Genomic DNA, 13,287 nt, shown 5'->3' with positions numbered 1-13,287 from the left:
GAGGCCTTTGTTCTTAGGCCCCGGCCACGTGGCTTTATCCCCCATTTACCGGCGGGTCTGGGGTTCAGGAAAGCGACGGGTATAGAACTCACTCACAGGCAAGCATCAGGAAGCATTAACTTTATTCATGCCCTATTCACCACATGTGTGTGGCCTACTCATAACCTTTTAAGCACTAGTTATTCTTGGCCCTGCATCTAAACTCCTTTCAGCCATTTTTTCCTTTGGGCTCCATGCTGGTCAAAGACCAGAACACAGAGACCCAAAAGCCAGAGCGCCCAGCAGCGCAGAAAAAGGCCCGAATTCCCTCGGTCCAAGGCTTATCTAACTTTTCCAAGACCCCGCCCAGGAATGGGCGGGGTCTTGCAGGTAAGGTTACACCTACTATCTGGTTCCCAAGACCCCTCCCAGAAATGGGTGGGTCTTAGGTAGCTACACCTAGATCCAGGGTCTCAGATAGGTACACTACAATGGGGGAGGCGTGGGAGTCCTTGCAGCTGTGAATCCCACTGTTCCAGATCTAGTGTCACACATATCCTGAAGTCCAGTGCTAAAGGCGATGCCCAGAGCAAGTCCTCAAGATCCAAGATCTGGGAAGCTAAAAATATTGCAGCATTTTCCTGCCACTTCACCCATCTTCAAATGAAGATGAAATGCATATCCAGTGTGATTCATCCTTATAACAAGTAGAATGCTGTACTTCCAGCACTCACAATTCATTATCATGAATTCCAGAACATTGTCCTGATCCCACACATACGCACTCATAGTCGCCACCACCTGCTTCTGACTCTGCTCCCAGATATTGAAAACAGGACCCCCAAGTTTCGCGCACTTTAAAGTCCACACAGCCTGTTTGCAAAGTTCCCAACCATATTTCTCTTTGTATGAGCAAAAGACATTCTAGTGCATGGATGCAACTTCTCTTCCCACATCTGGTCTGCTTTTTATTTAGCTACATCTGGCAGTGCTCAGGGACTACTCCTAACTCTATGCTCAGAGATCAATCCTGATGGTATTTATGGGGGCCATGCAGTTGCTGGGGAGCAAACAAATCCCAGCAAATGCAAAGCCTGCACTTAGCCTGTTGAGCAATCACTCCAGGCCATTGCTCTTAATAAATTATTTCTTGAACTGGAGAGAAAGAACAGCAGGTACAATGCACAGGACCAACCCCAATTCAATAATTAATACCACTAAGCGTGGTCCCTGCGCAGAGAGCCAGGAGTAAGCCCTCAGCACTGCTAGGTTAGGCCCTAAAACCAAATGAAAATAAATTATTTCTCACATGCATTCATTTATTCAGAGCTTGAAAGGAATGAAGTGGTGGGAGGGGGGTGAATGTTAAACCAGAGGAAACATAAGACAGTGGAAGAAGGACATAGTAACTTTGGTGGGAGTAAGAAACAGTAACTTTGCATGTCAATATAATAAACTTAAACGCAACTGTAACCTAAACAGAATTTCAGATAGAAATGCCATGTCTTGGGTTTCCTAATTTTATTTTTTGGGTATGAAGAATTGGGTATACTGAACTAAAAATCTACTAATTGGATTCAATTTTATAATTGATCCTACTAATGTACATAGTGATGCCTCTGAGTTTTCTTTCCACAGGTATCATCTGTAAATAACATGGGACATATTTTCCAGTCTAATTTCCAAACTCTCCATCTCTACTTCTGGTCTTGGTGCTGGGAGAGGCTTCCTAGTAACATGTAGACTAGAAGCCGCAGTAAAGTCACCTGTAAGTACCCACAGACGGTATTTGTGCCAAGTAATTTTCTTTCCAGATTTACTGTAATTGGCCGCATAACACTGTGAATTCATTATACCACAAGCAGATTCAAAAAGTTAAAACCTTTCCAAGTCCCCATGGTGGGGGCACTGGTGAGAGGTTTCCCTGGCCCACTCTCGTCCTCTAGTGGCTGAGAAGCTGCAGTGCTTTTCCTAGACCTGGTGGTTTAGCTCTGTGACTTTGCTGGGCCGGTCCACTAAGATGGGATGTGACCCCAATTCATATGTGTGACCCTACGGACTTATGTGGTGGGTGTCGGGAGGCTTTGGGCTTTGGGCACTTCTTCTAGAAGGGACCCCCATACGACACCTAGGCATCAGGAATGAGGCCTTTGTAGACTTCCAGAGAACCTAGAAAGTTAGAGATTGTCTGGAAGATCCTGAACTTAAACACCCAAAAAAAGCCTGGGTTCCGGCCCCAGCACCGTAAGGGGAAGAAAAGAACAGTGGAAGAAGGAAAAACAAATTTGTAATAAATGACTGCTGCTTAAAAACCACCTAATGTGGGGTTATATAGAAATCTGGGCAGAATAAGACCATCTTAAACTGAAGTGAGAGCACTGCAAGTAGGCTGTTTGGAGAACAGATCATTTGCCCCCTGAGGACCAGGTGCCCACCATGCTCCTGGGCAGGATAAAGCACCCACAGCTCTACTCTAGGAAGTCCCCATCAAGACACACAACTCCCCAGAATCGCATGGCCAGAATGGCTTCAGTTGAGGAGACACAATTGAGTCACGGGGAGGGAGTGAGGGGGGACCCCAGGCCACAGTGAGCAGAGGTCATGCAGTAAAAATCAATTGAAGCCACCATCCTTAAGCGCAGTTCCCCACTCCACCTCACGTGTCCTCTCCTTGCCTCCAGCCTTCTTCCTCCAGACTCAGCCCCAAGTGCTCCCTCCAAGGCCCAGGTCCCCCAAAAGATGACTAGATAAGTCTTAATAAGAAATACTCTGGGAATCAGAGAGATAGCATGGAGGTAAGGCGTTTGCATTGCATGCAGAAGGTAGGTGGTTCAAATCCCAGCATCCCATATGGTCCACCGAGCCTGCCAGGAGCGATTTCTGAGTGCTGCCAGGTGTGACCCAAAAACTAAAAAAAGAAAAAAAAAAAAAAAAAGAAACACTCTTGGAGGCCGGAGCCATAGCACAACAGAGAGAGCATTTGCCTTGCGCACGGCAAGCCCCGGTTCAATCCCTGGTGTCTCATATAGTCCCCAGAGCCTGCCAGGAGTAATTTCTGAATATAGAAACAGACGTGCTGCCAGTTGTGGCCCCAAAACAAACAACAACAAAAAACAACCAAAACACTCTTTTATGGATTCACAGAATCTTCAAGTACTGATAGGCTGAACCTCTTCCTTTTCATTATGTTTTAGAACCATACCCTGTGCGTTCAGGGCTTACTCCTGGCTCTGCATTTCAGAATCATTCCCGGTTGGGGGCTAGGGGACTATATGGAACGTCTGGGATCAAATCCAGGTGGGCTCCATCCAAAATAAGTACCCCACCCTCTTTACTATCTTCCTGGCCCTCATGTTCCTTTTTGTTTGTTTTGGGACCATGCCTGGCAATGCTCTGGGATTACTCCTGGCTCAACACTCAGCAATCACTCCTGACAGTGCCTGGGGGACCATATAGGATGCTGGGGGAGGGGTATGTGTCAAACGCGGGTCAACTGTGTGCAAAGGCTGTGCCTTCCTGCTGTATTATGGCTACAGCCCTACTATGTTCCTTTTTCTAAAGAGGTCTCCCCAGTAGTGCTAGCAGGCTGTGACCACTCTTGGTGACACTGGGCCCAGCAGTGCTTTTAGGGTTCCAGGTAGTATTGGGCCCTTTGCACTGGTTTCTGGGAAGAAAAGTGATGGAACCATCTAGAAAGGCTTGCAGAAGGCACAGGACCCCACTCCTCTGCCTCAGTGAGTATTCGCTGTGTGTGGGGTGAGACTTGGATGGTGGGCAGGGTGGGACAACCTTCAAGAAGGCTGGAATGGAACCTGGCCGAGGGGGGATCTTGATTCCTGAGACACAGGCCAGCTATGCTGCTGGGAACTGGAGCAGAACTACTGCTGGAGCAGAGCCTGCCCGTCTATGGCATCCAGTGAGACCTTCAGGAGCTAGGCCATGCCCAGGCCTGCTGGATCTCCTCTGCTTCAGCCTCAGGGAAGCAGTCAGGATGGGGTCCACATTCCTGGGGCAGTACAGATTGTGGGAGGGGCCACATGCACGCTTGGTTCTGAATTAGCTTTTATGGGGAGGCAGGTGCCCCACATCTCTGCCCATGAGGGCTGGAATGTTTTCCTGGAGCTTTTCTGTCTGTCGCCTTACAAGGCCTTTTTGGCACTCAAACACCCCTCCCACTCAGCCGCCTCCTGCACCTGCCGGGGTGAAGAAGTGACTCAGATCCACAGTTGTCCCCCACCACCACCACCATCTCTGTGGCTGGGGAGAGGAAAGGCCTCTCCTGGCTGAACCCAGACACATTCAGAGATGGGGCATCGCCCCCTCACTTCTTTGATATGGGGAGCTAGTGCCTAGCCCCACCCAGCCTGACCCGGATACCTCTTCAGCAATTTTGGGGGGGGAACAAGATGGTGACTTCTGAAGGCAGCTTGAAACTTCCGTTCTGCAGAGACCACCTGTCCTCAGCCCACCCCACACACACTATACAGTGCCCTGGATGGGGGCCTTGGCAGAAAAACAACCCCATCACCCCAAGACACCAGAAAGAGTGATCAACTCACTTAATACCTCAGAAGTCTCAACCCTAAGCCCTTGCTCTGAGTTGCCTCCCCCTCCAATAGCTCAGTGGCCTTGGCCTGTTGGCCTTAGGCTGCACCCCCCCCCACACACACACACACATACAACTTGAGAAACTTTCACTTCTGAAACTCAGTGATGGGCAAGATCTGGTCTGGAGCAGCAGCCTCGAGGCCTCGATGAAAGGGCCTTTGTACTCGGACAATCCCTGCCTGTGTGCCCTGCCCTGCCCTACCCAGCTGAGCACTCCCTCTTCGGCCAGACTCCCTGCCTCTCCCACTGCCAGCTTGGGCGCCCCAGCCCACTGCTGCCACCCTGTGAGACAGGAGGGCAGGAAGCCCCGCTGGAGGGCAGGCCCAAGAGAAGGGGAGAAGGGGAGAAGGGGCCAGTCTGGGCTCGATGAGCTCCGAGAGCAAGATGGGAGGACATTAGCTTCTCAGGACGACTCAGAATAGAGTCAGGTTGGAGGCTGGAGAGAAAGGGCCCCTGTGTGCTGCTCTGGATCTCAGCCAAGGTCTTGAATTGACCATGGGGAGCGGCCATGGGGAGCGGGGCTGGTTCTGGGCAGACGGTGATAGTCTCTCCAATAACCGGGTCCCAGACAGTGGGTGAATCTCATGTCCAGGGGCATAGCCAGTAGCCTTGTAGCTGGGTTACTGAGCTTCTATTCTCTCTCTGACCACCCTCGAGAGCCTATGCCAGGTTTGCCCTACCTCAGACTCTGTCTCACTCCCCTGGGTCCCAGAGTCCAGACTCAATGATCCAGCCAAATACTGTGGTACTGTTTGGGCTCAGCGGTGGTGATTAGGGGCTGTGGTGCCTGGAGCCCCACCTGAAAGTGCTCAGGGGACCAAGTTGTACTAGGGATTAAATCCAGGGCAGCCTAGTGCATGGCAGATGTGCCCCAAATTTCAGCCCACTGCCTGTCCTCAAACATGAAACCTTTTTGTTTTGTTTTTGGGCTACGCCCAGCAGCAATAAGAGATTACTCCAGGCTCTGCTCTCAGGAATCACTCCTGACAGTGTTCCAGGATATCATATGGGACACCAGGGATCAGACCTGGTCTGCTGTGCATAAGACAAATGTTCTCCCCGTTAAGCTATCACTCCAGACCCTCACACGAACCTTTCTATTCAAGCTCAGACATCTAAGTCTGGTCCCCAAGACTGGTCCCTTTTAACAACATCGTTTACTCTCTGTCTAGGCAATCTCCTAGCCAGTGCTCCCTGTCCCGGTACCTTGGCCTAGTCTGTTCCCTCTGTTCCCCCCTGCTGCTCCCAGCCTCGGATGTGGCTACCAACAAGGATCACATGGAGATCCTGCTCCTAACAAAATCACCTCGTCATCATCACAGGAATAGCACCTGGAAGCAACTAAGTCTTGTTGAGCCCAAGGATGTGGTCAGGGCAGTGGGGACAACAGCAGCTCCCCATGATGCCTCAGTAGCCTGGGGTGGGTGGGGTGGAAAAGGGACTGAGAACTGAGCTCAAGGCCTCCACACCTCTGTACGCAGGGGCCTGGCAAATCACTGTTGGGGCGCTACACACACACACACACACACACACACACACATATACACACACACACACAACATGAGGGGCTGCCATCACTATGACATGGTACTGCAGGTACACAAATACACACAAGGACACACACAGAGCCAGACACACACATATGTACACTGATACCAAAGTCTCCCATCTATACACATACACCCCAAATTCTAAGATATGTACACACAGACAAACACACACGCATCCCAAAGTCTCTCTATATACACACACACAAATTGGACACACACACACACACAGACAGACTGATGCTTGTTTCCGGATGTACACACAGAGCCAGATTGATCTGCCTGTCTCCAGGTGTAGACAGAGCTTAGCTGCCATCACCAGCTCTGAAACCAGGGTGGGGGGAGTTCCATGGAACCCCAGTGCCATGAAAACATACAGAGGGGTTGGGCTGACAGCCCACCCCATTTATTAGCCCTGGGACATTCCCTCACTGCTCTTCCCCCAAACCCAGACACTCTGTCCCAGCTTAGGGACATCAGACATGTCTCCCTGGATGCCTGAGAAACACTACACACCCCCAAAGTCACGTCGTTAAGGGGAGCTGAGGGATAGGCACAGCTGAGGTATGACAAGTGTGACACAGGGTTCAGGTGGGACCCAGAGGCAGGACAGGGCAGAGGGGAAACTGTGCATAAGTGGGGGGACTTGGGGCTACATTCTGTGGCACTCAGGGGCTATTCCTACTTCTGTGCTTAGGGGATGCTCCAAGGTGCTGAGAACTGAACTAGAGAAAGTTACATGCAGGACAATCACCTTTTCCCTGTACTCTCGCCAGTGTCCAGACCTACATTTTTTTTTTTTTTGGGTTTTTGGTTTTTGGGTCACACCCGGCGGTGCTCAGGGGTTATTCCTGGCTCCAGGCTCAGAAATTGCTCCTGGCAGGCACGGGGGACCATATGGGGTGTCAGGATTCAAACCAATGGCCTCCTGCATGAAAGGCAAACGCCTTACCTCCATGCTATCTCTCCGGCCCCCTAGACCTACATTTTCAATGACTATCACAGAGACAAGGGACATGTTTCATGGTCTACCTGGAAGTGAGGTGGAGCCCCTCCCCAGCTGGCAGAGGCAGAGGCAGGATGAGGAGCTGGGAAAGAGTGGACAGAGACTGGCTTGGTCCGAGCTGAGGATGGGACCAGAGACACTGCAGTGTTGGGGTGGCAGTAAAGCAAGGCTCAGTTATCAATGCCCATACTTTCCCATGGGGCCCCAGAGCCCACCTACTGTTCTTCACCCACAGAGAGGGCCCTAGCCAGGTTTGTCCTTCTACAAACCCAGGACTCCAATAGGAAGGGAAGCCAAAAGGGAAAACCCTGAGAATGGAAAGGAGCTTCCTTGGCCAGTACCAGCACAGCCAGGAGCATGACCCAGCACTCAGGGGATCTGATCTGGTCACAGCGTGAATGTTAACAGGCACGAGCATGAGGCTGACCCTGACCTTCTCCACAAGCCTCCCCACAAAGGCCCACAAAGGGTGTGTGTTTCGGGGACACAGTGGGGCACACCCGTAGTAGAATCCAGGATCTGGAGAAGCCACCAAAGCCCTGAGGCCAAAATCCAGGAGCCCCCACCTGACTCAGCATGTAGTCTTTCTGGAGTCAGGGGGTCAGCTGCAGATCTCCCTCCTGGGGTGCTATGGTTTGTGTGGGTGCCCCATGTGCTGCTCTGATGGGATCCCAGAATTCCCCCCTCCTCCACCAGCCAGGCACCCTCACTCCCTGCTGCCCTGAGAGGAGCCCCCTCATACCCTGCAGTGAGGGGCCCTTGGGCAGTAACACGCTCGAAACACCCCAGGACATCCAGCCCCTCGGGGTCTCTAGCCCTTGGGGGCCCAGCACTAAGCTCAGTAACTATCTGAACAAGCTGGTGCCTGAGCCTGAATCCCCCATGATATTTTTATTCTTGTTTATTTTGGGGAGAGCCACACCCAGCAGTGCTCGAGGGCTACTCTCAGCTTTGAGCTCCCACAGCGCTGTGAAGACCATGTGGTGCTGGGATCAAAGCCCAATGCACCCCCCCTCCCAAGCAAAGCACACGTTCACCTCGCCAGCTTCCCCCAAACCTCTACAAAGAAATGTCTCAGCACCCGCATCCGCTCTCTGGGTGTCTTAACCCAAACCGAGAAAGGTCATGAGAGATATCCCCAGCAACAAGGAGGTCACGTTCTTCATGCTCGGGACAAAATCGGTGCAGAGCAGGCTGGAAAGAGGCAGGACAATGGGGCCAGGAAGCAGAACATCTTAGGGGCCATGACTTCCATGCTGGCCAGGATGTTCCACATCATTCACATGCAGTTCCCGCTTGCCCTCCGGCTCTGTCTTGCTTCCCCATAAGCCAGACACTGTCTGGAAAGATCCATCAGGCTCTTGCTTTTTTCTTTTTCTTTTTTTGGTTTTGGTTTTGGTTTGGGGGCTACCCCCAGTAATGCTCAGGGGTTACTCCTGGCAGATTCAAGGAACCATCTGAGATGCTGGGGATCAAACCAGGGTCAGCTGCACTCAAGGCAATGCCCTACCCACAGTGCTATTAATCCAACCCCCAGGCTCTGGCTTTTTTGGGTTTTCTGGGGTGGAGGCTTGACACCCAGAAGCTACAGGCCCTTACAGACAGTCCGAGCACCTAGGGAGGAGCTGAAGAGTACTGACCCGGAGAACCAGATCAGTCTGAGAAAGAAGGAGAAAGCTGGTGACCACGCGATGCCACAAAGAATCTGGAAGCTGAGATAGTCATCCTAAAGAGATACTTCCAATGATGCTAATGGCATCATCCCTAATCCCATATCATGAGGGCGGCATGGCTCCATCCTAACCCCCACTTCATCCTCCTGTGCATTGGCAGATAGGGAAACTGAAGCAGGGAGGAGCTCCAAGAACTCCCGGATGTCAGAATCCAGATTCATAGCTGAGTATCTGCCCTCAGGAGGTGAAGGGTAGCTGGAAGCCCAGACTCTGTAGCAACCATCTGGGGAAGGAGAGGTGAGGAGGCGGGGAGTGTCAGCACACAGACCATCCTCATGAACAGGAGGGGACAGTGAGGGCCTGAGGAGCAGAAAATCCAGGGGAGATGGGGTGATAGATGCACCCTCAAGTGGAGAAGGTACATGGTAACCTGTGAAACCGTGACAGCGCATAGGGACCAAAAGGCAAGTGTATGTAAAGATGGCGCCCATAAGGGGGCTTCTTGGGGTAGAGGACCTTCCTGTGGGGTGTGGGACTGGAGCTGAGGCTGTGAATGAGGAGTAGGGGGATAGAGAAGAAATCACATCACCTCTCCCTGGAAGGTTCCCAGAATGGGAGACATCAGGGCTCTTGGGGGGCTGAGGGGCCCAGGACCTGGCATGTGGGCAGGGACCCGTTTAGCACCAGTCTGATAAAGCACACTTGGGGGAACAAGAATGACATGGTGGTAGTGAGCATTGGCCTTGATAGGAGCATGAGCCCATGAATCTTATTTTGGGGTTGGGGGTCCACTCCTGATGGTGCTCAGGCCTTACTCCTGCCTCTGACAGAGCTCAGAGGTCACTTTGGTGGGGCCTGGGAGTCACTATGGGATGCTGGGGATCAAACCCGACTCAGCCACATGCAAGGACAGTACCCTCCCTACTGTATGCTCTCTCCAAGCCCAGTCTGTTTATGTTATTTGGGGGGTCACATCTGGCAGTGCTGTTCCTGGCTCTATGCTCAGGAGGTCATTCCTTTTGCTTTTCTCTCTTTCTAATGGGGATCAAATCTATCTGGGTTGGCCACATGTAAGTTAAAAGCCTTATTCCCTCCACTATGTCTCCAGTCCTAAGGCTCTCAAATTTGATCCCTAATGTCGCCCACATGAATTAAGTGAGGTCCCAAAGTTGCCACTAAGTGCAAAGTCTTGGTGTCCTCAGCCAGGAGAGAAGGAACACCAGGGCCAGAAGTTCATCTTGCAGCAAATAGGAGTATGAGCACCACCCTGGAAAAACAAGATTCCTGTCCCAGAGGGTATGGTGGGAGCCACAGCTGATATGCAGGGGGGCTTCGGCGAGCCCCGCTCAACACCCCATTGTCACAGAAAGAGAGGGAAGAGGCAAAAGGAATATGCTGAAAGTGTGGAGACCATAGCCCTGTCTCTTTTGGGGCCCGCCACCCTCTAGTTATGCAGTGGTCAATGCCATTCCCATTCCCACGTTCCTCCACCCCCATTCTTGTGTCTCCCCTCCCACCCAAGCAGATATTCTGGGCCACATTCTCATGGTCCTCCTAGCCTGGTCCCCAGGGCCTGGGGCCAACCTCATCTCCAGTATCTCCGTAACAAGCCTGTTTCTGTGCCTTCTGGGTTGGCACAAACCATCCCAGCCTGAGCCTCCCCCAACCAGGCTCAGAGCAGAAAAGAGGCGCCAATGGGCTCTGAGCCTTTGTCTCAGCCAGAGTGTTTGGCCTGGGAAGAGTTCTGGCCACTGTCCCCCCTTTTCCAGGAGATGAGGAGACAATAAAGGGCCAGAGGGGGGCTTCCTGGAGAGGGGGACCACTCAATGCTGCATATCAGTGGCCCAGACCAGGTAGAATCCGAAGCCCTCACAGCCTCGGCTTCTGGGGCATCCCCCAAAAAAGAGCTCTCAGGTCTCTGGGGCCTGAACCAAAGTAGAGTCAGCTTCCAGAGTCAGGCTGGGAGGAGAGGGGCCAGTTGTGAGTCTCTCTCCCTTCTGGCACCTTCCCGGGATAGGCTCCATCCCTGCTTCCCCCTCCTGTTCCTGTGCAGAGCTTCGGGCAAGGGGCCTTTGGGGGAGCCCAGAGAGAACATGTGTGTGCGTGAGACTGAGTGAATATGAGAATGCATGTGGGACACGGTGGGAGAGAGAATGTGTGAGAGAGAGAGTATTGAGATACTGAATGTGTGTGAAGATAGGGGTGAGAATGTGAACGTGTGTGAGAGCTAATGTGTGAGTGAATTGTGTGTGTTGACGTGTGAGTCAATGTGAGAATATGTGAGTGTATGTGAGTGTGTGAGAGCTAGTATGTGAGCTGTGTATAAAAGAAAGTGTGGGAATGAATGTGAGAAAGAGCAAGAGTATAAGAGCATGTGTGTGAGGGTAGGAGTGAAAGTGTGTGTGGAAAGTGAGTGCGTGTGAGTGTACATGTGTGGATATGAACATGCCTAAGAGTATATGTGAGTATGTGAATGAGAGTGTCTATGTGGAAATAGATGTGTGAGAAAGTGTATGTGTTTGGATGTAAGAAAGAATATGTGGGGCCGGAGAGATAGCATAGAAGTAAGGCATTCGCCTTGCATGCAGAAGGACAGTGGTTGGAATGCTGGCATCCCAGATGGTCCCCTGAGCCTGTCAGGAGCGATTTCTGAGCCTAGAGCCAGGAGGAACCCTGAGTGCTGCCGGGTGTGACCCCCCCCCAAAAAAAAGAAAGAATATATGTATGTGAGAGTATGCAAATGTTTATGTGAGACTGTGTGTGACGGTATTGAGTGGGGGTGCGGAGCGATGGCACGGTGGTAAGGCATTTGCACACGGCCAACCCAGGACAGATCTAAATTCGATCCCCGAATCCCATAGGGTCCCCGGATGAGCCTGCCAGGAGGGATTTCTGAGCGCAAAGCCAGGAGTAACCCGAGTACCGCCGGGTTGTGACCCAAAAATCAAATAAAAATCAAAAGAGAGTGTTTGTGAAAGTATTTGCATAGGTGTGTGCTGTGCTGCAGCGTAAACAATCACGATGCAGAACAGAGGGTGCGTTGTGTGACCCTGAAGGTGTGTGCCAAGTGTTTGTAGGAATGGTATATGAGTGTAAGAAGGGAATGCCGGGGCCGGCGAGGTGGCGCTAGAGGTAAGGTGTCTGCCTTGCAAGCGCTAGCCAAGGAAGGACCTCGGTTCGATTCCCTGGCATCCCATATGGTCCCCCCAAGCCAGGAGCAATTTCTGAGCACTTAGCCAGGAGTAACCCCTGAGCATCAAACAGGTGTGGCCTGAAAAACAAAAAGCAAAAAACAAAAAAAAGAAGGGAATGCCAATGTGCTATGTCTGCATGTGTGAGTGTGTGTAGAGATGTGAATCTGTGAATCTGAGTGTGTGTTTCTACATGAGTCTGTTTATGTCCCTGTGTGGATTATATCTGAGGTTGTGGATATGTGATATGTGAGTTTGCTGTGTGTTACTGCGGTGTGTGAGAAGCATGAGGCTGCATGGCCCTGGGGAGGTGTGCTGAGCGTGTGTGTGTGTGTGTGTGTGTGTGTGTGTGTGTGTGTGTGAAGGCATCAGTGAGTTGTGTAAACAGGCACAATTCTGTGTGGGTCAGGGGGTGCCTGTGACTGAGAGGAGAATGGGGCTGTGGGGATGGATGTGTTGTGTGTGTGTGTGTGTGTGTGTGTGTGTGTGTGTGTGTGTGTGTGTGTGTGTCCCCGCACACAGCCCTAACAATGCATGGTTCAGCACCCATGGTTGGGATGTGGGTGTGGGTGTGGGTGAGGGGGGCGGAAGGGAAGGTGGGTTGGGGTGGGAACCGGCTGTATCAGGGTCTCCCACCCCAGAGGACGACAAGGTACCCCGTCTCCAGGCAACCCACGCTGGGGGAGGCGACAGGGAGGTGAAGAATGGGCAGGAGGGGGAGGAGAGGGGAGCCCAGTTTCCATGGCAACCCCAGGCAGGTCACGTGCCTCAGGCGAAGATGCGGAAACAGATGCATATATACACAATATGAGGGTGCAGCCCCCCAAATCGGAGCTTCCACCCAGCTGTCCCATCTGCTCTCTACCTGGGACTGTCCTGGGACCTCCGGCCAGGCCAGGCCAGGCCAGGCCAGGCCAGGCCAGGGCGCTGGGAGACAAAGGCAGTGGGGCGAGGCCACGTTTTGTTTGTGGGTTGAGGATGGGCAGCCACGGTCCTTTGGGGGGGGGTCCTTCCCCTGCCCCCGGGTGGGGGGGAGTGCCCTACCAGACCCCAAGTCCCTCAGCCAGGGGGAGAACAAGGGGAGGAGACTGAGGAGTAAACAGTGGGCGCCCCAAGTAAACAGGATGAAAGGCAGAGGGAGAAAGGAACCCCACAACCCCTCCTGAATCTCCCACCTACCTACCTGCCTCCTTGGCCCTGCCCAGGGGCCTCCCAGGCCCCCCAAGTGCGCAGTCCAGGGCTGGCTGGTCCCCACTCACATCCAGCCACACCCCCGCCTAAGC

At 52.4% G+C, this 13,287-nt stretch overlaps 2 protein-coding genes across 2 annotated transcripts in view; one reads left to right on the top strand and one right to left on the bottom strand.

Moving 5' to 3' along the window:
• UBE4A (ubiquitination factor E4A) overlaps nucleotides 1-13,287 on the top strand; it is a 626,538-nt gene that overhangs the window by 227,341 nt on the left and 385,910 nt on the right. The window lies entirely within an intron of this gene.
• Nucleotides 1-13,287, bottom strand: part of LOC126015626 (FXYD domain-containing ion transport regulator 6-like) — a 29,781-nt gene that overhangs the window by 16,056 nt on the left and 438 nt on the right. The gene's annotated exons all lie outside the window — the stretch shown is intronic.

Source organism: Suncus etruscus, chromosome 8 (genome assembly GCF_024139225.1).
Source record: "Suncus etruscus isolate mSunEtr1 chromosome 8, mSunEtr1.pri.cur, whole genome shotgun sequence".
Classification (NCBI taxonomy): Eukaryota; Metazoa; Chordata; class Mammalia; order Eulipotyphla; family Soricidae; genus Suncus; species Suncus etruscus.
The sequence above is the reverse complement of the archived record's forward strand: the minus strand, read 5'-3'. Positions and strand labels throughout refer to the sequence as shown.